Source organism: Bufo bufo, chromosome 1 (genome assembly GCF_905171765.1).
Source record: "Bufo bufo chromosome 1, aBufBuf1.1, whole genome shotgun sequence".
Lineage (NCBI taxonomy): Eukaryota > Metazoa > Chordata > Amphibia > Anura > Bufonidae > Bufo > Bufo bufo.
In genome coordinates, this window is record NC_053389.1 from 465,647,263 (window position 1) to 465,673,878 (window position 26,616).

The 26,616-nt window shown below is 49.2% G+C and overlaps 1 protein-coding gene across 5 annotated transcripts in view; it reads right to left on the minus strand.

The window, feature by feature from the left end:
- The window catches only part of ATP2B1 (ATPase plasma membrane Ca2+ transporting 1), a 110,060-nt gene extending 99,363 nt beyond the window's left edge, over positions 1-10,697 (minus strand). For 2 of the 5 annotated variants that reach the window (XM_040408740.1, XM_040408719.1), the window contains exon 1: positions 10,170-10,610. The gene's annotated coding sequence lies outside the window, so the exon portion shown is untranslated. The other 3 variants (XM_040408724.1, XM_040408729.1, XM_040408733.1) reach the window with 3 other exon arrangements.
- Between the last annotated feature and the right edge of the window lie 15,919 nt (positions 10,698-26,616).

The window sequence follows — 26,616 nt, forward strand, 5'->3', positions numbered from 1 at the left end:
AAGACAAAGGGAAAAAAAACAAGAACATACAAGCAAATGACAAGTGGCAGAGAAGCACAAAGGGCATGGTGTGCGGAGATAAGACGCCCATCGAAGAATCTACAGTTAACATTTTTTTTTCCTCTAAACTGTTGATGCTGCAAGATCTCCAGATAGAGAAGAGGACGTGGACTGCCTCAGCCACGTTTCCCTCTCTTCTGGAAGGTATCTAACAGAATGAGCTTTCCTAACATCCAGCAGAAACTGGAGGTAGACAAACCCTGGTCGAGCCTCACATATCTAGAAAATCGGAATACTGACCTATATCAAGGATCAGAAAATACAACTCCCAGAATCCTCCTTTCACGTCTATGGGAGTTCCAAGAACAGTTCCAAGTGCGCATGCTGGGAGTTGTAGTTTCACAGCAGCTGGAGTGACGAAGGCTGCTGATCCCTTGCTTAGGAGGAGGCTTCAGATGGAGATTAGTACTAAGAACCCCAGCAGCACCTCCGGTTAGCACTGATGCACCACACTCTTAGGGCTCTTTCACACTTGCATTGTTCTGTTCTGGCATAGAGTTCCGTCGTCTGGGCTCTATGCCGGAAGAATCCTGATCAGGATTATCCTAATGCATTCTGAATGGAGAGAAATCCGTTCAGGATGCATCAGGATGTCTTCAGTTCCGGAACGGAACGTTTTTTGGCCGGAGAAAATACCGCAGCATGCTGCGCTTTTTGCTCCGGCCAAAAATCCTGAACACTTGCTGCAAGGCCGGATCCGGAATTAATGCCCATTGAAAGGCATTGATCCGGATCCGGCCTTAAGCTAAACGTCGTTTCGGCGCATTGCCGGATCCGACGTTTAGCTTTTTCTGAATGGTTACCATGGCTGCCGGGACGCTAAAGTCCTGTTTTCCATGGTAAAGTGTAGTGGGGAGCGGGGGAGCAGTATACTTACCGTCCGTGCGGCTCCCGGGGCGCTTCAGAGTTACGTCAGGGCCCCCCAAGCGCATGGGGCGCTCTGACGTCATTCTGAAGAGCCCCGGGAGCAGCACGGACGGTAAGTATACTGCTCCCCACTACTACTATGGCAACCAGGACTTTAATAGCGTCCTGGGTGCCATAGTAACACTGAACGCATTTTGAAGACGGATCAGTCTTCAAATGCTTTCAGTTCACTTGCGTTTTTCCGGATCCGGCGTGTAATTCCGGCAAATGGAGTACACGCCGGATCCGGACAACGCAAGTGTGAAAGAGCCCTTAGCTGGAAAGAAAAACTGGAAGAAATCAAAACCAGCCCAGTTCTTCATTAAGTCATACATTTCCAAGAGGATCAGCAGAGGAACACTACAAATGAGCGTTCTAAGGCCTTGAGAACTACTTTAGGAGAAATGCAAGTATTTGCTAAGCAAGTTATCTCTGGGCTGTAATATATTGATGTCTGACTTGGAGCACCTATTCTTATGACTATGATGTGCCGTTCCTTTATTATTCCTACTAGACGTTATGAATTTATTAAAAGCAGGTCCAGATGAGTGTTACCACTTGAGGGGTTGGTCCCAGAATAGTTTGACACTATCCATTCATTCTGCCAGTGTCAGACTGTGTAGGGGCACACCCCCAAATGATAACACCCATCTGGACCTTCATTGCAAACCGCTAGAAATTTATACATAATTCTAGCAGGATTAATAAAGGAGATGCTCCAGAATTGGTATTACATGTGGAGTGCAAGTAGTTACAGGTCTTCTAAGTAGTCTGTGCCTACATGTGAACATGCCCTTACAGACATAACACAGCTTATCAACACCGAGTACCCATCGGCCGCTCTTTATCTACCTGCACTGGCGTGAGAGGTGCTCAATTTAATAAAATATGTGCATCTCTGCCCTTCTGTGCGCCAGATACCGAAGTCTAGCTACAGGTTGGCGTAGACTTCAGCTATAATTCTCGCCAACTTCTGGCGAAAGTTATAGTAAATCTGGCAGACCCCCTCCTAGATTACGGTGCACATATGGCGTCCGTCATCATTTCCGACTTTTTTACACCACGATAGTGGCGTAATGCCCTTAATAAATGTCCATTCTCATTTCAGAACGTATTATTGTCATTACATGACTGGGAAGGTAGAATCTACAAGTCAGGCTGTAATTTGATATCTGCGATCTCTGCACAAGGGTTATTTATTCAGAAGTAACACAAACTCCTATGTATGTGGCCATGGTGACCACTCCGCACCATACCTCGTACACAATGCAGGCCAAGCCGCTACGCTTTCCGATACCTGACCGCCTGCAACGACACAGAGCAAGAATGTGTGTAACCAAAGACTGTGAAGGCGATAATGAAGGTGGAGGTCTCGGGACATCCCCCGATACCTTTACATTATCACCCACCAGTAAATCTTCCTGGACGCTTTCAGATCAGGCCCCCTGAAAACTACAAAAGGAACCATTTGCACGAGATCCTGTAATTCTATATAACGCAACCAACTGCCAGCAACAGGTAGCAGGCTTCTATTTTTGGCAAAGTGACCTTGTATGACCGCAGCATTCCAATACAGTACATACATGCTGCAGGAGAAATCCTCAGTCTAAGAGACTCCGGTGCATTGGCTTAGAGGGCCTGCTGGAAGAGAATGAAGAGGGTGCCAGCGCCCTGTATCTGCATTATATATACTGCCCCATAGATTCAGACATGATACTGCATACCGTCCTAGTGACTGGCACCTTCCGGGATCACTAAAGGGTATGTTCAGACATCTGAGGCTGACCACTGGCTTTCTGCCAAGGTTTGCAGTTGGTATGCCACAGATCTGCACACAGATTTAGCTCCATACAGTCAAGGAACATTTTTTTTTTCTTTCCGTGGCACAGAAACTTCAACGTCCTAGAGGATGGATGAGTTTTCTTTAGCGTCAGAGAAAACGGATCCGTCACCATTGACTTACATTGCGAGTCATGACGAATCCGTCTGGCTCCTCATCCCAGGACGCACTCAAAAACGCTGCTATCAGCACGTCTGTGTGCGTCATGCGAACGCAATTAAACGGAACGCATTCTGGTCACTCCATTCCCTTCAGTTCAGTTTTGTCCCCATTAACAATTAAGTTTTTTCCTATGACGAATCTCAATAGCGGAAAGGGAAAGTAACCTTAAACTACAAGGCATAGCAATGGAAAGCAGTTTCCGCGTGGATACAGAAAAAAAAAGAATATAATTTTAAATCTCTGCCGACCGCTACTTACCATGGATCTAGAAAATAAAGCGGTTTCCATTTTAGGGACTGGAAGGGGTCTCAGCACTCAAACCTCCACTGATCTAAACCCTTGATATGTCTCAAGTTTATAGAAAAAGTTAGTGACCCTTTAAAAGGCTTGTACAGTGGACATATGTCGGAGCCTTGGATCAGAGACGTATGTTAGGCAGGACTCCCAGAGCGTACACCTGACAGAAGGCTCCGACTGGAGAGGAGCCCATTTCATATTTTGTTTGGTGGTCAAAGCAGAATTGAGTTCTGGATTCCGTTACCACGGACCATAACGCAATTCTATGACAGGGGAGAGGACTCTCCTGCATAAACGGAAACGGGATGGATCCATTTTGCAGCCCATAGGCTTCTATTATGACGGAATGTCTCTAAAGGCATTCCATCATATAACTGCGTTATGGTCCGTGGTAACGGAATCCATAACGCAATTCTGATTTTACCACCAAACGAAGCGTGAACGCATTTCATAACATGAAATTCGCTCATCTCTAGCTCAGACGTCATGTGAACGTCACCTTCCAATGGAGCGGTACTGGCACAATTTTTAGCCCACAGAAGTCAATGGGAAATTACAAACCATGGGGGAGATTTATCATCTCTCTGCGCCCGCTTTCTGGTGGAAAAAAAAAAAAAAAAAAAACACTATGCGGGGGATGGGTGGTACCAGCGTGCCCAGAACATTTCGTTTGTGCAAGTTTCTGGGCGCATATGAAGACTCTGAGCTGCTGGAGATTTCCTTTCGGCACACGGACTGCCGGAGGATGCGCCTAATTAGCACAGAAGATCTCAAAGAGCGGCGTAAAACAAATACTACACGTAGCCACACACTACTCCATGCACAAAGACACGCGCAGACACTGAAAACATGGCACTACCGCTATACTTACTGAGCATCAGGCGCTTGGCGCACAATTTTGATAAAAATTTTGTAGGTCCACCCACCATGGACAAGGTAGTCTATTTAGATGGAAACATGACACTCCGGGGCCCAAGCCTGCAAAATGAATTCAGGGCAAAGCAGGATCCAACTATACCATGCTCTAATTAAATGGGCATGGGCCAGCCCCCATGAATGGGCCAGTTAGGTCAGCCCCCCAACTCCATACAATGTGAAATAAACGTAGAGTTGCACGCACATAGTTCAAAAACACGTGCGAATCCCATTTTTTTTATTTATTTTTATCTGTATCTCAGCAACACGAAAAATGAAAGATTTTACAATGGACCATTTATAGCAAAATATAGAACAAAAACTGATAAAATACAGAACCAAAAAGCTGAACAAATTAAAAATAAATAAAAAAAAACCGGGCGCTTATTTGATCTGTATTTTCATGCAAAACCTGAAGGAGCCATATGGCAGCTACACATAATATCCTACCTCCCCGGTTACAAGACAAACTTTTTTTGTGGAAAACACCTTATTTTGTTACCACATTCTCATTGGTGTCAAAACCAGGTACACGAGAGACCGTTTTTACAACGCATTTGGTTTGATACTGCCCGACTATATTCTATATTACAGAACCGCAGTACATATACGCCAGCACTGAAACAATGAAAAATTTTTTTAATAAAACTACTTAAACCACCCCTGAGCCAAGTCAGAAAGACAAAAACAACAACAACAAACACAATAACAACAACAACAAGAGGAGGAAACTGGCCGTTTCACAAGCGTTTGATGAATTGGAAAATGCCAGTGATAAAATCGGAATAAGCGGCGATTCGAGACGCTGGTTGTAGAGGACACCTGCTAATGACAAACCTCTGTTCCAGTCACATGTCATCCATGTCACCAGCTCCTAATACGCAACTTGATACAAACTAACCCAAATGTTCGGTAACAAAGGATGCTCTGACAAAAGTAGCAATAATGCTTTGGCAAGCAGCGGGGTCAGTGCCAACGCGCTCGTTTGAGCAATTAATGAAGCGGCAGGCGAACAATACCAAGTCATGAGGGGCAGGACAAAAGTCAAGGACCACACTGCTAATCCAGTCATCATTAATAGGCACAATATCCTCTTCCACGAGGAGAAAGCACAACTAAGCCCTACCCAGGTTCCCCCCGTCAAAGCAGGAACTATGAAGACAGCAGCAGGTGATTTATCTCATCAGCGGGGGTCCTGTTCTGCAGCAGCTCTGTCCATTTCTGTAGTGGATGGTGCTGGGGGCTCCCATTCACTTCCACCGGCTCTCCGATGCAGGCAGGGGTGGGATGTTGGACCCCCGCTGATCAGATATGATTGGCCTATCCTGGGGAGTTGTGCAGTGCTACGATATTGGTGACCTGCACAGTGAAATTAAAGCTATTCACTTGAATGGAATGAATAGGAGTGAATAGACTGCGTGCGATTTCCAAATGGAGGCAGCGTTCGCACAACCGCCACTACCTCGTCATACAGCTTTGACTGCTGGCGATCTGCTATTGATGACCTATCCTCGGGTTGGTCATCAATATCAGTGGTGAGGTGGGGTCTCCATGGATCAGACTTGTTTCCCCAGTACATCCCACAGATGATGGTGAATTTGGAGGCAAAGTCATCATCCTGAACTCTTTCTTGTGTTCCTCAAACCGTCCCTTGACAAGTTTTTCTGTGTTTAGGGACATATTAGGCAGTGTTCACACAGCAGGTTTTCTACGATTCGGTCGCATATTCCACTCGGAAATCTGCATGGCATCTGCGTACACCAACTCCCACTGTAGTTCATGTGGCATCGATATTCTCAGTTGCAGACTGGAGATTCACGTGATGGCATGCTCAGGAAAACTACAGCAGATGGGCACACAGGATTAGTCACATGGAATGGGGCTAGACCCGTGTGCGGATCCACAGCATGCCTGCATATTTAAAAGGGTTAGCCCATGAAATAAATAGAAAATAGGCACACCATCAATTTTAACTATATAAACGCAAAAAAATATATAATAATGCTCTCCTGTATAATTTTCACCTTTTTCATTATTTTTGCTATTCAACTCTGCAGCTCTCGTTTTCCCTTTCTGTGGGTGGGCAGTAGCTCATCCTACATGACCATCAAGCACCTGCATCTCCCAGGAGTGCACTGCAGTTATCTCTTGTTATCCAGGTTGCACTGCTATCCCATGCGGTGGCCACTTCCGGAATCATGTGCCGTGGCGAGAGATTCGGTCTCAACCATGCGCTGCGGGTTCTAACCCCAGGCTAGGATCACATGACCCCAGAAGTGGCCACCGGACAGGATCGTGGCGCAACCTGGATAACCCCTTCAAGTCCTACTCCTGTGTTCCTCCCCTACATAGAAAAAGAGTCCCTCACACACCTCCCCAGCACTAAGCTATGCAATGCCACACTACACCGTCCCCCAGAAGAGAAAAGAAAGCTATTGAGCATGTAAAGTCCACTACCGAATGCAGAAGGTGGACCAGAATTTCAGGCATAGGGGGTTACCAGAGAGTAAAAGGTAATATACATAAAAACCTAAACAATATTTCTATTGTACATATGCTGCAGTAATACTTCATATGAAAAGCCCTATTCACCGCACAGGGATGTCCCCTTTCCATGCGCGATACAAAGGTAAATGCGATTCCTCCACTTTTGATGCCCACTGCAGCACGTGTACTCTGACTGGTCTGCCATTACATACTGTGTCCTAATCACATCCAGCAATTTGGGGCACAGTATGTTTTCTGTGGGGTCAAGATCCTTACCCTTGCCCATTTTCTCTTGCTTCCAAATTCACAAACTGACTGTTCACTCGCCTCCTGACAGGTGGATGGACTCCATCCGAGTAACGTTCTGGCTCTACAATGTGCATACGATGCTACATGCTCTATTACAGACTCTAGGACAGAGACAGACTATCGGACATTAGTCTGGTCCCTGACCCGGGACTACCTCACACAAAATAAAATGGAGACAAAACACTGAAACGTAAAACAATGGCCAAATATCTAGATTATAAAGCATTAAAAAAGGCAAAAAAAATAAAAATAAAAACTGCAATATCAAGGTGCGCAGTATGAACTATGTTCTGCTGTTAATTGGACCTTACTTTGGTTTCCGATTTCAGCCGCCGACAACAAAGGTTCCTTTCCTATAAGAATCCCAGGCCTCCAGCTCTACTAGGCAAGCAAGAAACCATAACGAGTGGGGAAACGCTACGTGAAACGAGCTGGATGTGTCGGCTAGAAATCACATCATGACGTATAAGGCAACTTAGCAGAAAATCTATCGGCGGTTTTCTCACTTCCCTCTGTCAATCTGCAGTCATCTTTTTATCAGATGAGGAGGAGGGGTGGAAGAAAGCACTCTGTACTGGTGACACAAAGCCAGCAGGTGCCCTGAACCTCCACACTTTCTGAAAGGGTTCCTTCCAACACTGGCAGATATTCATAGGAGGGTGACACTGGAGAACCGGTCAACTGACCCCTTCACAATGATAAATGAGGAGTCCACCTGTTGTCATGGCAGCCACGGAGAGCCCAACTCTTGTAGCGTGGTGACCTGTTGGCCAGAAGGCTCTCCCCTGTCTTATGTACATAGCAGAAATAAAGACATTATTTCATGCAAGCCCCACAATATAACAAAGACTAACATACAGATTATCAGACAGACTATTATAATAATATCCAAAAACACAATGGGGTAGCCTGTGCCTTACCAGGTAGGAAAGGGTCAATCTGCTGAGCGATGGCAGAAAGGACTGCTTCCTAAATAGCACAAGTAAATGTCTGTCCCCAAGACTTCTCCCAGCAGCCGACTACCTCAACACAGACACTCCCCGACCTTTAAAACCAACAGGAAAGCCCCCAATAACCTGCTGCCAGTATGTTACCATCTGAGCAGCTTCTGCCTCCTTCCCTTGTGAGCCCTCACCAGTAGGGTCTTCTCCCCTTCTGTACCAGTCTGCCACTTAGTTCATGTTCACTAATAAGGGAAGATATTCTGCAATATTAGCTGAACTACAAATATGTGGGATGTGAACCATACAAATGGCTCATAACCAAAACTGTCAAATAAAAAAATTTAAAAAAGCAACATCCATTAGAACAACCTAAGCGCAAATATCAACCCTTGCACTCCTCTAATCTAAATCACACTGGAAGGAAGATCAAAGGCTAGAGATCAAAGCTCAAGACGACTACGGACAACCTGAAGAGGTCTCCTCTCTGGAACCACCGTAAATTTTATTAATATAATCGGACACCAGGTCTGAAGAGGTCCTCTCTCTGGCACCACCGTCACTCTTATTAATACAATCATATACCAGGTCTAAAGAAGTCCTCTCTCTGGCACCATCACTCTTATTATACCAGGTCTGAAGAAGTCCTCTCTCTGGCACCACCATCACTTTTATTATACCAGGTCTAAAGAGGTCCTCTCTCTGGCACCACCATCACTTTTATTATACCAGGTCTAAAGAGGTCCTCTCTCTGGCACCACCGTCACTTTTATTATACCAGGTCTAAAGAGGTCCTCTCTCTGGCACCACCGTCACTCTTATTATACCAGGTCTGAAGAAGTCCTCTCTCTGGCACCACCGTCACTTTTATTATACCAGGTCTGAAGAAGTCCTCTCTCTGGCACCACCGTCACTCTTATTATACCAGGTCTGAAGAAGTCCTCTCTCTGGCACCACCGTCACTCTTATTATACCAGGTCTGAAGAAGTCCTCTCTCTGGCACCACCGTCACTCTTATTAATACAATCATATACCAGGTCTGAAGAAGTCCTCTCTCTGGCACCACCGTCACGCTTACTAATACCATCACATACCAGGTCACTTGGTTGAATCGCAGTGCTGTCAATACTCCTCATGACTATGAAACATGAGCAGGAACATAGCCCTGAGGCTCCTCGTCTAGTCTATCACATCTAGAGCGTCTGGTGACAGCCTAAAAGCCCATGAAGTGGATCCACCATGTTCAGGGCGGCCGTACTGGTCATTCCAGAACACAACCTGCATCAGCAGCCTTTCACGCCCCCTGGCCCAATACCTGGTGCATTCTTCCACAGCCTACCATACCCTACAATATACAATCCAACTTACAGAGCGGTCCAAGAACAAGTAAAAATAAAGATAAGAACATAGAAGGGAATTTCAAGCGTAAAACAGAAGGGGTAATAGGATGGATAACTAAAGAGACAGATCCAGCTGTAACAGACACATCCAGAGGCTCCTTCCTGAACAGGACCAGGGAGCGATTAAAAGGCAAAGTGTCAGAAACGGAGAGGAGGTTCCACTGCAGATTATGGCCGTGTCCCCAGCACACAGCATAGGAAGGCTCTCCTCCATCTGTAATAGTAAGCAGCCAGGAGACTAATCCCAGCTACTTAATCCGACCAGCACACGCAAAACCGTTCACAAGCACAATTCATGTAGCAGCAGCAGCCAGGCTCCAGCTGACAGTGCCATCACCCAGGGGAAGCAGCAGCATCTGTCCCACCAGTGGTCACAATCCTGGGGCAGCAGCACCTGCACAGGGCATCTACTGGCACTGACCCCCTGACCTGCAGCATGCCAAGGGCTCCCCACAATCAATGCACAGCCAAGGTTACCTCACAGAGATGAAGGTACAGATCTCATTCAAGGTCAAAGCGACCACACATCAGGCAGGAGATTCAACTGGTGTGTGCCCCCAGAGCCAGAGGGCACCAGGTGTCCAAGCGCCCACCTCCACCGAGCGAGACCTGCGCTGCTGCCACATCCATCTAATCCCACCACCATCCTCCTCCTCCCCCGTGGTGGCATCAGCAGAGCACTGGCCTGTGAAGGCATCTGGCCGGACAATGAGGGGGGGAGGCGGCGTGAGGACGTGGATGGATGAGGCGAGGTGACAGCGGCTGGCATACCAGTACAAAGGGCACCTGTCAATGACACGGGCGACGAGGATGGCCACTCCATTCCGTTAGGTGTCAGCCTGGGCCGCTTACCTGGACGAGGAGGAGGCGGCGGCGATGCAGGTGGAGGTCTAGTTGTGGGGGAGAGAGGAGGCGCCTGATCACAGCATGGTGTCCCCCGGCTCCCCCGCCGGCCGCTCTCTCCCTCACACGCAGACTGAAGGCGGCAGGAGCTGGAGAAGTGATGGGGGAGGGAGGAGGGAGTGGTGAGCAGGATGAGGAGGGGGAGGACCGGCTAGCTGCACAGACCTGACTGAAATGACAAACACGGAGCCGGCCGCGGGCAGCCCAGCTAGCCTGCTGTCAGCGTCCACTGGCACTGCCCGCACTCATAGGGGGAACTCCAGGGCGCTCACTATTTTTTAATTGCACGTTGGGAGGAGCACTGAAAGAAGCCGCTGGACGAGGAGGGTCACTACCCTCCTCACACCCCTTAGTGGTGCCCTCCCGCCCTGCCTCAGGCCGTCACGTGGTCCTCGCTCACCGGGCTGTGACGTCTCCTCCTCAGCGTCTCTGCTTGGACATTGGTCCGCGCCCGGAATAGGCACTGGCAGTGTGCGCGCCTCCCGCGCTCCCCCCTCCACTGGACACGCCCACCCGGCCCCTTCCCGTTGGCTAATTGGTCGTGACGTAGTTCTTTCCATGACGTCGCCCTGCACATTGTGTCTCTATGTGTGGACACAGTGGAGTGCGGGAAGCTGGTGACAGTGCGCGGCTGTGTGCCGCCCCGCACAGTCCTGCTGCGGTCCCTCGGTGTCTAGTCAGTCTCTGCAATGTAAGCTGCTGTTCACACCACACGGTAGACTGTACCATTCTCTAGGGGAGGAACTCATGTAAGAAGTAGACGTATCTCACCGCTATATAATGGGTCAGCACAGGTGCCAACCGCTGGTTCAGGTGGCGCCCCCTGTATGATAAATCGGATTATGCCACCTTTACTGCTCCATGCCTCATGTTCTAGACACTTCATAGGCATAAAGTGCTGTAAAATCATACATTTACCACACGGTAAGTCACTTACCTCAGGCACCGCAGCTGCTACTGGATGTCAGGACTATGGCACAAAGTTTACATCATTTATTTTTATTTGCATCCATGCATCCAGCCTTAGGACTCATGCACACGAACGTTGTTTGGGTCCGCAATCCGAGCCGCATTTTTTGCGGACCCATTCACCTCGATGTGTGCTGTCCGCATCCGTTGCTCCGTTCCGTGGCCACGCAAAAAAATAAATAAATATAGAACACGTCCTATCCTTGTCTGTTTTGCAGAAAAGATTAGGCATTTCTATTATTGGTGGCCCATTCTGTTGGCGGCATCCGTGTTTTGTGGATTCGCAATTTGCGGACCGTGTGCATGAGTCCTTATGGTATCTCTGATAACATACATCCAAACCATGGCGAGCCTGACACACGGAGGTACACGGCAAGCGACCACAGGATTCAGGGGCATAGCTGAAGGAAGGGGGCACTTAGATATAGGGCAATGACTGGACATTTCTCCAGGTGAAGGAAAGCCTGGGGTTCTGCACAAACTGTCCTCTCCTGTCCGATTTCTCTGCAGCGCCACCACAGGGAAAATTAAGCATTACAGTGTGAGTGGGTTGTCTCCACCCTGGCTAAGACATGAGGTTAAAGGGGTTCTCCTGGAAATAATATTGATCAATATGCGATGGATGGGGGTCTGACACCAGGCGTGCAGTGTAAGTACAGTCACACACAACTTTGCTCTCGTGGACTACACTGCAAGTCATGGGATTTTCTGAGACATCTGTCACGAGACACAGGATCTCGTTTAGCCTCAGAGTCAGACATTGATGGCATATTGCTAGGATATTCCATCAGTGTCAGATAAGTATGCGTCCCACCTTTGAAACCCGCCCCGAAGCGAAGGAGAGCGCTGTATGCACAGCAAGCGTGCTGTCTATTCATTGCTATGGGAGTTCAGAAAATAGCTGAGCAAGCACACTCGACTATTTTGAGAAGTCCCGTAGTGGAGAGTGCACCCCACATGCACGGCCACCTCTACACCGCTATGGGAATGCCCGAAATAGACAAACCAGCGCTTGTCTATTTTCGGAACTCCCATAACAGTGAATGGAGGATGGTTTTGGTGGCGTGCCTGCTCTCCCTTCACTTCGGTGACCAATACTGGACGTAGGAGCTGGTCCCAGAGGTGGGACCTGCACCTATCTGACTGATAGCATATCCTCGCAATATGAGATCAATGCCTCAAATGGAAATACCCTTTAAGGGCTCATGCCATGCACACGACCGTATGTATTTTGCGGTCCGCAAAAAACGGATCTGCAAAAAATACTGATTACGTCCGTGTGCATTCCGTATTTTGCGGAACGGAGCAGCTGGCCCCCAATAGAACAGTACTATCCTTGTCCGTTATAGGACATGTTCTATTTTTTTGCAAAACTGAAATACGGACGGAAACAGAATGCAGACGGAGTAATTTCTGTTGTTTTTGCGGACGCATTGAATTAAATGGTTCCGCATTCAGTCCTAAAAAAAAACGGAATGGACACGGAAAGAAAATACGTTTGTGTGCATGAGCCCTTAAAGGGGTTTTTTAACGTTAAATCACTGTGATCTGACTCTCCTTCTCACCATTTTTAGAGAGGTTGTCCGAAATTTTTGAGATCTGTGACGCCCCACTAAACATGATAAAACACGTGTCGTCTGCACCTCAAGAATATCACCAGAATCCGCCCTTTTCTCACAGTGGAAACGGCAAAAACTCTTGTTGTTGCCATTTATTCATTCTCGTCTTGACTACTGTACTTCACTACTACTCGGTCTCCCTCTCACTAAACTCTACCCCCTTCAGTGCGTCCTAAATGCTGCAGCCAGGCTCATCTATCCATCCAACCACTACACTGACGCTACTAGTCTGTGCCAGTCACTTCACTGGTTGCCCATCCACTACAGAATACAGTTCAAACTTCTCACCCACAAAGCTCTGCACAGTGCTGCACCTCCATACATCTCCTCCCTCATCCACAAAGCTCTCCACAGTGCTGCACCTCCATACATCTCCTCCCTCATCCACAAAGCTCTCCACAGTGCTGCACCTCCATACATCTCCTCCCTCATCCACAAAGCTCTCCACAGTGCTGCACCTCCCTACATCATCCACAAAGCTCTCCACAGTGCTGCACCTCCATACATCTCCTCCCTCATCCACAAAGTTCTCCACAGTGCTGCACCTCCATACATCTCCTACCTCATCCACAAAGCTCTCCACAGTGCTGCACCTCTATACATCTACTCCCTCATCCACAAAGCTCTCCACAGTGCTGCACCTCCATACATCTCCTCCCTCATCCACAAAGCTCTCCACAGTGCTGCACCTCCATACATCTCCTCCCTCATCCACAAAGCTCTCCACAGTGCTGCACCTCCATACATCTCCTCCCTCATCCACAAAGCTCTCCACAGTGCTGCACCTCTATACATCTCCTCCCTCATCCACAAAGCTCTCCACAGTGCTGCACCTCCATACATCTCCCCCCCTCACCCACAAAGCTCTCCACAGTGCTGCACCTCCATACATCTCCTACCTCATCCACAAAGTTCTGCACAGTGCTGCACCTCTATACATCTACTCCCTCATCCACAAAGCTCTCCACAGTGCTGCACCTCCATACATCTCCTCCCTCATCCACAAAGCTCTCCACAGTGCTGCACCTCCATACACCTCCCCCCCCCTCACCCACAAAGCTCTCCAGAGTGCTGCACCTCCATACATCTCCCCCCCCCTCACCCACAAAGCTCTCCACAGTGCTGCACCTCCATACATCTCCTCCCTCATCCACAAAGTTCTCCACAGTGCTGCACCTCCATACATCTCCTCCCTCATCCACAAAGCTCTGCACAGTGCTGCACCTCCATACATCTCCTCCCTCATCCACAAAGCTCTCCACAGTGCTGCACCTCCATACATCTCCTCCCTCATCCACAAAGCTCTCCACAGTGCTGCACCTCCATACATCTCCTCCCTCATCCACAAAGCTCTCCACAGTGCTGCACCTCCATACATCTCCTACCTCATCCACAAAGTTCTCCACAGTGCTGCACCTCCATACATCTCCTCCCTCATCCACAAAGCTCTCCACAGTGCTACACCTCCATACATCTCCTCCCTCATCCACAAAGCTCTCCACAGTGCTGCACCTTCATACATCTCCTCCCTCATCCACAAAGCTCTCCACAGTGCTGCACCTCCATACATCTCCTCCCTCATCCACAAAGCTCTCCACAGTGCTGAACCTCCATACATCTCCTCCCTCATCCACAAAGCTCTCCACAGTGCTGAACCTCCATACATCTCCTCCCTCATCCACAAAGCTCTCCACAGTGCTGCACCTCCATACATCTCCTCCCTCATCCACAAAGCTCTCCACAGTGCTGCACCTCCATATATCTCCTCCCTCATCCACAAAGTTCTCCACAGTGCTGCACCTCCATACATCTCCTCCCTCATCCACAAAGCTCTCCACAGTGCTGCACCTCCATACATCTACCTCACCCACAAAGCTCTGCACAGTGCTACACCTCCATACATCTCCTCCCTCATCCACAAAGATCTCCACAGTGCTGCACCTCCATACATCTCCTCCCTCATCCACAAAGCTCTCCACAGTGCTGCACCTCCATACATCTCCTCCCTCATCCACAAAGCTCTCCACAGTGCTGCACCTCCCTACATCATCCACAAAGCTCTCCACAGTGCTGCACCTCCATACATCTCCTCCCTCATCCACAAAGTTCTCCACAGTGCTGCACCTCCATACATCTCCTACCTCATCCACAAAGCTCTCCACAGTGCTGCACCTCTATACATCTACTCCCTCATCCACAAAGCTCTCCACAGTGCTGCACCTCCATACATCTCCTCCCTCATCCACAAAGCTCTCCACAGTGCTGCACCTCCATACATCTCCTCCCTCATCCACAAAGCTCTCCACAGTGCTGCACCTCCATACATCTCCTCCCTCATCCACAAAGCTCTCCACAGTGCTGCACCTCTATACATCTCCTCCCTCATCCACAAAGCTCTCCACAGTGCTGCACCTCCATACATCTCCCCCCCTCACCCACAAAGCTCTCCACAGTGCTGCACCTCCATACATCTCCTACCTCATCCACAAAGTTCTGCACAGTGCTGCACCTCTATACATCTACTCCCTCATCCACAAAGCTCTCCACAGTGCTGCACCTCCATACATCTCCTCCCTCATCCACAAAGCTCTCCACAGTGCTGCACCTCCATACATCTCCCCCCCCCCTCACCCACAAAGCTCTCCAGAGTGCTGCACCTCCATACCTCCCCCCCCCCCCTCACCCACAAAGCTCTCCACAGTGCTGCACCTCCATACATCTCCTCCCTCATCCACAAAGTTCTCCACAGTGCTGCACCTCCATACATCTCCTCCCTCATCCACAAAGCTCTGCACAGTGCTGCACCTCCATACATCTCCTCCCTCATCCACAAAGCTCTCCACAGTGCTGCTCCTCCATACATCTCCTCCCTCATCCACAAAGCTCTCCACAGTGCTGCACCTCCATACATCTCCTCCCTCATCCACAAAGCTCTCCACAGTGCTGCACCTCCATACATCTCCTACCTCATCCACAAAGTTCTCCACAGTGCTGCACCTCCATACATCTCCTCCCTCATCCACAAAGCTCTCCACAGTGCTACACCTCCATACATCTCCTCCCTCATCCACAAAGCTCTCCACAGTGCTGCACCTCCATACATCTCCTCCCTCATCCACAAAGCTCTCCACAGTGCTGCACCTCCATACATCTCCCCCCCCCTCACCCACAAAGCTCTCCAGAGTGCTGCACCTCCATACATCTCCCCCCCCCTCACCCACAAAGCTCTCCACAGTGCTGCACCTCCATACATCTCCTCCCTCATCCACAAAGTTCTCCACAGTGCTGCACCTCCATACATCTCCTCCCTCATCCACAAAGCTCTGCACAGTGCTGCACCTCCATACATCTCCTCCCTCATCCACAAAGCTCTCCACAGTGCTGCTCCTCCATACATCTCCTCCCTCATCCACAAAGCTCTCCACAGTGCTGCACCTCCATACATCTCCTCCCTCATCCACAAAGCTCTCCACAGTGCTGCACCTCCATACATCTCCTACCTCATCCACAAAGTTCTCCACAGTGCTGCACCTCCATACATCTCCTCCCTCATCCACAAAGCTCTCCACAGTGCTACACCTCCATACATCTCCTCCCTCATCCACAAAGCTCTCCACAGTGCTGCACCTTCATACATCTCCTCCCTCATCCACAAAGCTCTCCACAGTGCTGCACCTCCATACATCTCCTCCCTCATCCACAAAGCTCTCCACAGTGCTGAACCTCCATACATCTCCTCCCTCATCCACAAAGCTCTCCACAGTGCTGCACCTCCATACATCTCCTCCCTCATCCACAAAGCTCTCCACAGTGCTGCACCTCCATATATCTCCTCCCTCATCCACAAAGTTCTCCACAGTGCTGCACCTCCATACATCTCCTCCCTCATCCACAAAGCTCTCCACAGTGCTGCACCTCCATACATCTACCTCACCCACAAAGCTCTGCACAGTGCTACACCTCCATACATCTCCTCCCTCATCCACAAAGATCTCCACAGTGCTGCACCTCCATACATCTCCTACCTCATCCACAAAGCTCTGCACAGTGCTACACCTCCATACATCTCCTCCCTCATCCACAAAGATCTCCACAGTGCTGCACCTCCATACATCTCCTACCTCATCCACAAAGCTCTCCACAGTGCTGCACCTCCATACATCTCCTACCTCATCCACAAAGCTCTGCACAGTGCTGCACCTCCATATATCTCCTACCTCACCCACAAAGCTCTCCACAGTGCTGCACCTCCATACATCTCCTACCTCATCCACAAAGCTCTGCACAGTGCTGCACCTCCATATATCTCCTACCTCATCCACAAAGCTCTGCACAGTGCTACACCTCCATACATCTCCTCCCTTATCCACAAAGCTCTGCACAGTGCTACACCTCCATACATCTACCTCACCCACAAAGCTCTCCACAGTGCTACACCTCCATACATCTCCTCCCTCATCCACAAAGCTCTCCACAGTGCTGCACCTCCATACATCTCCTACCTCATCCACAAAGTTCTCCACAGTGCTGCACCTCCATACATCTACTCCCTCATCCACAAAGCTCTCCACAGTGCTGCACCTCCATACATCTCCTCCCTCATCCACAAAGCTCTCCACAGTGCTGCACCTCCATACATCTCCTCCCTCATCCACAAAGCTCTCCACATTGCTGCACCTCCATACATCTCCTCCCTCATCCACAAAGCTCTCCACAGTGCTGCACCTCTATACATCTCCTCCCTCATCCACAAAGCTCTCCACAGTGCTGCACCTCCATACATCTCCCCCCCTCACCCACAAAGCTCTCCACAGTGCTGCACCTCCATACATCTCCTACCTCATCCACAAAGTTCTGCACAGTGCTGCACCTCTATACATCTACTCCCTCATCCACAAAGCTCTCCACAGTGCTGCACCTCCATACATCTCCTCCCTCATCCACAAAGCTCTCCACAGTGCTGCACCTCCATACATCTCCTCCCTCATCCACAAAGCTCTCCACAGTGCTGCACCTCCATACATCTCCCCCCCCTCACCCACAAAGCTCTCCACAGTGCTGCACCTCCATACATCTCCCCCCCTCACCCACAAAGCTCTCCACAGTGCTGCACCTCCATACATCTCCTCCCTCATCCACAAAGCTCTGCACAGTGCTGCACCTCCATACATCTCCTCCCTCATCCACAAAGCTCTCCACAGTGCTGCACCTCCATACATCTCCTCCCTCATCCACAAAGCTCTCCACAGTGCTGCACCTCCATACATCTCCTCCCTCATCCACAAAGCTCTCCACAGTGCTGCACCTCCATACATCTCCTACCTCATCCACAAAGTTCTCCACAGTGCTGCACCTCCATACATCTCCTCCCTCATCCACAAAGCTCTCCACAGTGCTACACCTCCATACATCTCCTCCCTCATCCACAAAGCTCTCCACAGTGCTGCACCTCCATACATCTCCTCCCTCATCCACAAAGCTCTCCACAGTGCTGCACCTCCATACATCTCCTCCCTCATCCACAAAGCTCTCCACAGTGCTGCACCTCCATACATCTCCTCCCTCATCCACAAAGCTCTCCACAGTGCTGCACCTCCATATATCTCCTCCCTCATCCACAAAGTTCTCCACAGTGCTGCACCTCCATACATCTACCTCACCCACAAAGCTCTGCACAGTGCTACACCTCCATACATCTCCTCCCTCATCCACAAAGATCTCCACAGTGCTGCACCTCCATACATCTCCTACCTCATCCACAAAGCTCTGCACAGTGCTACACCTCCATACATCTCCTCCCTCATCCACAAAGATCTCCACAGTGCTGCACCTCCATACATCTCCTACCTCATCCACAAAGCTCTCCACAGTGCTGCACCTCCATACATCTCCTACCTCATCCACAAAGCTCTGCACAGTGCTGCACCTCCATATATCTCCTACCTCACCCACAAAGCTCTCCACAGTGCTGCACCTCCATACATCTCCTACCTCATCCACAAAGCTCTGCACAGTGCTGCACCTCCATATATCTCCTACCTCATCCACAAAGCTCTGCACAGTGCTACACCTCCATACATCTCCTCCCTCATCCACAAAGCTCTGCACAGTGCTACACCTCATACATCTACCTCACCCACAAAGCTCTCCACAGTGCTACACCTCCATACATCTCCTCCCTCATCCACAAAGCTCTCCACAGTGCTGCACCTCCATACATCTCCTACCTCATCCACAAAGTTCTCCACAGTGCTGCACCTCCATACATCTCCTCCCTCATCCACAAAGCTCTCCACAGTGCTGCACCTCCATACATCTCCTACCTCATCCACAAAGCTCTCCACAGTGCTGCACCTCCATACATCTCCTACCTCATCCACAAAGCTCTGCACAGTGCTGCACCTCCATATATCTCCTACCTCACCCACAAAGCTCTCCACAGTGCTGCACCTCCATACATCTCCTACCTCATCCACAAAGCTCTGCACAGTGCTGCACCTCCATATATCTCCTACCTCATCCACAAAGCTCTGCACAGTGCTACACCTCCATACATCTCCTCCCTCATCCACAAAGCTCTGCACAGTGCTACACCTCCATACATCTACCTCACCCACAAAGCTCTCCACAGTGCTACACCTCCATACATCTCCTACCTCATCCACAAAGCTATCCACAGTGCTGCACCTCCATACATCTCCTACCTCATCCACAAAGATCTCCACAGTGCTGCACCTCCATACATCTACCTCATCCACAAAGCTCTGCACAGTGCTGCACCTCCATACATCTCCTACCTCATCCACAAAGCTCTGCACAGTGCTGCACCTCCATACATCTCCTACCTCATCCACAAAGTTCTCCACAGTGCTGCACCTCCATACATCTCCTCCCTCATCCACAAAGCTCTCCACAGTGCTGCACCTCCATACATCTCCTACCTCATCCACAAGGCTCTCCACAGTGCTGCACCTCCATACATCTCCCTCACCCATAAAGCTCTCCACAGTTCTGACCTCCATACATCTCCTCCCTCACCCACAAAGCTCTCCACAGTGCTGCACCTCCATACATCCCCTACCTCATCCACAAGGCTCTCCACAGTGCTGCACCTCCATACATCTCCTACCTCATCCACAAAGCTCTCCACAGTGCTGCACCTCCATACATCTCCCTCACCCATAAAGCTCTCCACAGTTCTGACCTCCATACATCTCCTCCCTCACCCACAAAGCTCTCCACAGTGCTGCACCTCCATACATCTCCTCCCTTACCCACAAAGCTCTCCACAGTGCTACACCTCCATACATCTCCCTCACCCACAAAGCTCTCCACAGTGCTGCACCTCCATACATCTCCTCCCTCATCCACAAAGCTCTCCACAGTGCTGCACCTCCATATATCTACCTCACCCACAAAGCTCTCCACAGTGCTGCACCTCCATACATCTCCTACCTCATCCACAAAGATCTCCACAGTGCTGCACCTCCATACATCTCCTCCCTCATCCACAAAGCTCTCCACAGTGCTGCACCTCCATACATCTCCTCCCTCATCCACAAAGCTCTCCACAGTGCTGCACCTCCATACATCTCCTCCCTCATCCACAAAGCTCTCCACAGTGCTGCACCTCCATACATCTCCTCCCTCATCCACAAAGCTCTCCACAGTGCTACACCTCCATACATCTCCTCCCTCATCCACAAAGTTCTCCACAGTGCTGCACCTCCATACATCTCCTCCCTCATCCACAAAGCTCTGCACAGTGCTGCACCTCCATATATCTCCTACCTCATCCACAAAGCTCTCCACAGTGCTGCACCTCCATATATCTCCTACCTCATCCACAAAGCTCTCCACAGTGCTGCACCTCCATACATCTCCTCCCTCATCCACAAAGCTCTGCACAGTGCTGCACCTCCATACATCTCCTCCCTCATCCACAAAGCTCTCCACAGTGCTGCACCTCCATACATCTCCTCCCTCATCCACAAAGCTCTCCACAGTGCTGCACCTCCATATATCTCCTACCTCATCCACAAAGCTCTCCACAGTGCTGCACCTCCATATATCTCCCACCTCATCCACAAAGCTCTCCACAGTGCTGCACCTCCATACATCTCCTCCCTCATCCACAAAGCTCTCCACAGTGCTGCACCTCCATACATCTCCCTCACCCACAAAGCTCTCCACAGTGCTGCACCTCCATACATCTCCTCCCTCATCTCCATCTACCACCCTACTAGTGCTCTTCGTTCTGTTAGCGACCTAAGATTAATAACCTCCATAATTCGTACCTCTCACTACCGTCTTCAAGACTTTTCTCGAGCTGCACCTACTCTCTGGAATACTCTGCCCCGGAATATCAGGTCAATTCCCACCTTCCCTACCTTCAAACGTGCCTTAAAAACACATCTTTTTAGGCTTATCATGTTCCCTAAACTGTCTCTTCCCTGTTTAGCTCCCCCATCCCCACTTCCCCAACAAACACCATTACCTAAGGCTTCTTTCACACTAGCTTTAGGCCTGCCGGATCCATACTAACGCTTACACACGTGTGCTGCCGGAAGTACGGCTCGGCCCCATTCACTATAATGGGGACAGGTAGGAAATGTGGCCGCAGCACGGCAAACATGCCGAGAGGTGGCCGGACAAATACCGCACAGCTCTTGCAGCTCCATCTGCACTTCTCTATTTAGTATAAAGAATGCTGGACCGCTTTATTAAACTGTTTTACACTCCTAGTATTTCAGTTGTATATTTGCCTGTAATCCTGTGAATTGTAAAGCTCTGCAGAATATGGTGGCGATATATTACTATACCACTGCTTAATCCCCTGCCATGCAAAGAGTCTGAACCTCTGGTCTGTGTTTGCAGGCTGCAGCAGTGACAGAGCCGTTTACTGCACGCAGGGCCGGTTTTAGACAAAGTGTCACCTTGGGCAACATTGGAAGTGGGACCCCAAATCCTGAAATATTGGACTAGTAGTCTGACAGCACTTTGTAGGCACGGACAGCAATTGCAACCACAGCAGCTGATTGCAGAATGCCACATCATCTCTCTTTAGCCTTTCCACTGTAAACTGCTGATCCTGCAGCCTCTTTGGGTATGTTCACACAGAGTATTTTCTGTGCTTAAAAAAAACCTAATGCAGAATCCGCATTAGTTTTTTTGGATGTGTTTTTTCTGATTAATTTTATAAAACACTTTTTGATGCATTTTTGGCGTGGAATTTTATTTCTTCCCATTTTTTTAATGGGAATTCTTGACATGGACCCCGCATTATGAATGGCCAGGGCACTTCTGTTTTTCCATGGTGCAGTTTTTAAAACCACAAGCTGAAAAAAAGGGGCTGTCCCATCTGGGCCCCTGAAGTGAAGGGAGAGCACAATGTGCATGCATAGTCATCCTCCATTATGCTATGAGTGCTCTGATAATAGCTGATCGCTGGCAATTCCATAGCAGTGAATGGAGATAATGCTGAGCATGCACAATGTTATGGGGGATCTGTGGAGGACACACTGCTATGGAGAATCTGTTAATGACGCACTGTTATGGGGGACCTGTGAATGACAAATCCGGCGCCTGCGCCGTTCAACATAATCCTCGCGCCTGCGCACTCCATTACCCACTAGGGTGGAGGCAGCATGCACATTAAACGCTCTGCTGCCTCCGCCCTAGTGGGTAATGGAGTTCGCAGACGCGAGGATTATGTTGAACGGCGCAGGCGCCTGATTTGTCAATGACGGGAGGATGGAATCTGAAGAACCTAGGGTGTGCCAGAGGGGTTAAAGGGGAGGGGTTTGATTTGAACAGCGCCGTGGGGCCTGGGCACCGGCCGCATAAACGCCGCCCCTGGGCACCTTCAGAACCGAATTAGCATATGGAATAAAAGCGTTTTTTAAGAGAAAATAGGCGATGGACAGCAATATGAAAGGTAAGATTATAATATGGGGAATGTAATGGATATCATCATGTTTGTGGTTTATAATGGTCATTTTAGGTGAAAGACTCCCTTTAAGTTTAAATCACCCCCTTTCCCAATTTTACATATGAAATATATAAACAATAAATAAATAAACATATTACATATCGCCACGCCCCCCAAAAAGTGTGAACTATTAAAATATAAAAAAATATCTCCTATGCGGTGAACGCTTTAACAGAAAAATAAATAAATAAAAACCTCGCAATTAGCCATTTTTTTGTCACCTTGTCCCCCCCAAAAAAATTAGATCGGACTGTTCGATTATGGGCCGGATGTTCCACAAAATGTGGAATGCACGCGGCTTTTTTGGTGTTTTATTTTTTTCGCGTGGTATCGAATGGTATCGGGTATCGCAATACTTTTTTATGGTATCGAAATCGAATCAAAATTTTGGTATCGCAACAACCCTACTATGGAGAACACACTGTTATGGGGGATCTGTGGAAAACACACTGTTAGGCTACATGCACACGACCGTATGTGTTTTGCGGTCCGCAAATTGCGGATCCGCCAAAAAACGGATGACGTTCCGTATGGCATCCGTTTTTTTTGCGGATCCGTTTTTTTTTGCGGATCCATTGTAATAATGCCTATCCTTGTCCGCAAACTAGAAAAAAATAGGACATGCACTATTTTTTTTGCGGAGCAATGGAACGGACATACTGATGCGGACAGCACACGGTGTGCTGTCCGCGTTTTTTGCGGACCCATTGAAATGAATGGGTCCGCATCCTATCCGCAAAAAAAACGGATTGCACACGGAAACAAAATACGGTCGTGTGCATGAGGCCTTATGGGGGATCTGTGGAGAACACACTGTTATGGGGGATCTGTGGAGAACACACTGTTATGGGGGATCTGTGGAGGACACTGTTAAGGGGGTATCTGGCTGTGATACGGCCACAATGTGTGACATAGCTTTACAGATTCCTTTATTAGCAGTCCTGGTCTGCTCCCCCAAGTACAGAAAAAATTAATAAAATAAAAATACACTGCTAATTTGGACTCAGCTTCTTAATCTATACTCCAATAATGTTACTTAGCAATGTGGGCACATATGGACGAGGGACCAACACAGATGCCTTCAGCTGCAGCACCCATGCAACAAGTCAGCCAGTTTTATAGGAATACATCTGCTGACAGATGCCCTTTAAGACCTTTGCCTGCTGTCAATGAATTTCGCAATGATGATAAATGAACTTTCTTCATTCTGCAGTATTTCAGATTTCTTAAAAACCCCTGATCTAGTTCACTAGTCACTATTTTCAGAAATCCCTTCTTGCACGTTTGCAATTGTATTTCAGAAATTAGGGCACTATTCAGATACCCAGCGGAGACTCCATTACTATACTTGGCGGCTGAAATTAAAAATAGGAATAAATCCCTTTAGGATTAATCTGAAATAAGGCCAGAAAGGGCTTCTTCTAATACTCCTCATTTGTCTGAGATGTTTGATGGTTGGCTCTGTGGTTTACACTTGTCTTCCTGTTTCTGGAGTGTAGCAGCAGGAATGGTTTACATTGTGGTAAAAATGTTCCATCTCTTACTAAAACCAGATAACAAGTTGTTCCACAAACAGCAAATCTCCAGGCCTGTGATAGTACATGCCTAAAGCCGTAACGTGTGCCCAGATGGCGCTAAAATCCTGGTGCGGGACACGTATGCCCTCCTTTATTTATTGCAAGTAGTCCCAGCAGACAATGGTCATTGTAACTGGAAGTCCCATTCACCACACAGACAGACCTGTCTGGATGATGCAGCCAGTCAGCAAGGACGTTTCACAGGTAAAACACCTGTATTACTGACGTGCATGCAATGATTGGCTGTCTAGTAGCGCCTTTCTACAGTACAGTGCAGTACTACATGTCCTGTTCTGCTCCATACCTGCACCTGCTATTTTCCTGGCACAATGTGGGGTGACTGTATCAAGCCCTGCACTCCTGGGCAGGCCCGTCGCTAGCAGACAGGCAAAACAAACAATTGCTTGGGGCCCCGAGCTGGCCAAGCAGAGTAACTCAGAAGATCCAATGGTATAAAATATTCTAACCCCCAGGCGTTCCCATGGTGACGGGGACGCTTGCCTGGTTAGAATATACCATCGGATCTGAGTTTTTCAGTGAGATCGTAAAAAACTCAAATCCGATGGTATATTCTAACCCCCAAGCGTTCCCATGGTGACAGGGACGCTTGCCTGGGGGTTAGAATATACAGGGCCCCGACTACTTTAACTTTAATCATTGCTCATTGGCATTGCTGAGTGAGCTGTTTACTTGGATTATTTCGGATATCTCTTACTTTGTCTTAGCTCCGGACTCCGGTAATAGCAGGCAGTGCGGGGGGCGGCGCTCATTCACTGTCACTGACGTCACGCGCCTGCTCCTCCCACTAGGCGGCACAGGCGCGTGACGTCAGTGAGTGAGCGCCGCCTGCACTGCCTGCTGTTGTTACCGGAGCTAAGACAAAGTAAGAGTCAGAGATATCCAAACAATCCTAGTAAAGAGCTCAGTAATGACTTGAGCAATGATTAAAGTAGTTACTGATTCGTTTATTAATATACTGTGCTGTGAGCGTCGGGGAGGGGGATCTGTGGATGGCACTGTAGGGGGATCTGTGGATGGCAGTGCCATCCACATATCCCCCTACAGTGCCATCCACAGATCCCCCCTCCCCAAAACAGTGCCATCCACCCAGATCTCCCCCCTAAACAGCGTCATCCACAGATCCCCTACAGTGCCATCCACAGATTCCCCCCTCCCCTAAACAGTGCCATCCACAGATCTCCCCCTAAACAGTGCCATCCACAGATCCCCCCTAAAAAGTGCCATCCACAGACCCCCCCCCCCTCCCCTAAACAGCTCTGGCAATGTTTAGGGGAGGAGGATCTGTGGATGGCACTGTTTATGGGGGATCTGTGGATGGCACTGTTTAGGGGGGATCTGTGTATGGCAGTGCCATCCACAGATCCCCCCTCCCCTAAACAGTGCCATCCACACAGATCTCCCCCCTAAACAGTGCCATCCACAGATCTCCCCCCTAAACAGTGCCATCCACAGATCTCCCCCCTAAACAGTGCCATCCACAGATCTCCCCCTAAACAGTGCCATCCACAGATCTCCCCCTAAACAGTGCCATCCACAGATCTCCCCCCTAAACAGTGCCATCCACAGATCTCCCCCCTAAACAGTGAAATCCACAGATCTCCCCCCCTAAACAGTGCCATCCACAGATCTCCCCCCTAAACAGTGCCATCCACAGACGACCCCCCCCCCCCTCCCCTAAACAGTGCCATCATGGCACTGTTTAGGGGAGGGGGATCTGTGGATGGCACTGTTTAGGGGGGGAGATCTGTGGATGGCACTGTTTAGGGGGGGAGATCTGTGGATTTCACTGTTTAGGGGGGAGATCTGTGGATGGCACTGTTTAGGGGGGAGATCTGTGGATGGCACTGTTTAGGGGGAGATCTGTGGATGGCACTGTTTAGGGGGAGATCTGTGGATGGCACTGTTTAGGGGGGAGATCTGTGGATGGCACTGTTTAGGGGGGAGATCTGTGGATGGCACTGTTTAGGGGGGAGATCTGTGGATGGCACTGTTTAGGGGGGAGATCTGTGGATGGCACTGTTCAAATTTCATGCACATTAAATGCAACAGCAGTATTTGCACTGTAAACCTCCTTTTTTATTTTATATAAAGTGTGGGTGAACTTAAACTGTATGGCTATACTGTGGTTCCTGTAGGCTTTGCGTGCGTAAGGTGTGGAGGGGGGGGGGGGCCTCCATGTCTATTTTGCTTGGGGCCCCCAAATTCCTTCAAACGGCCCT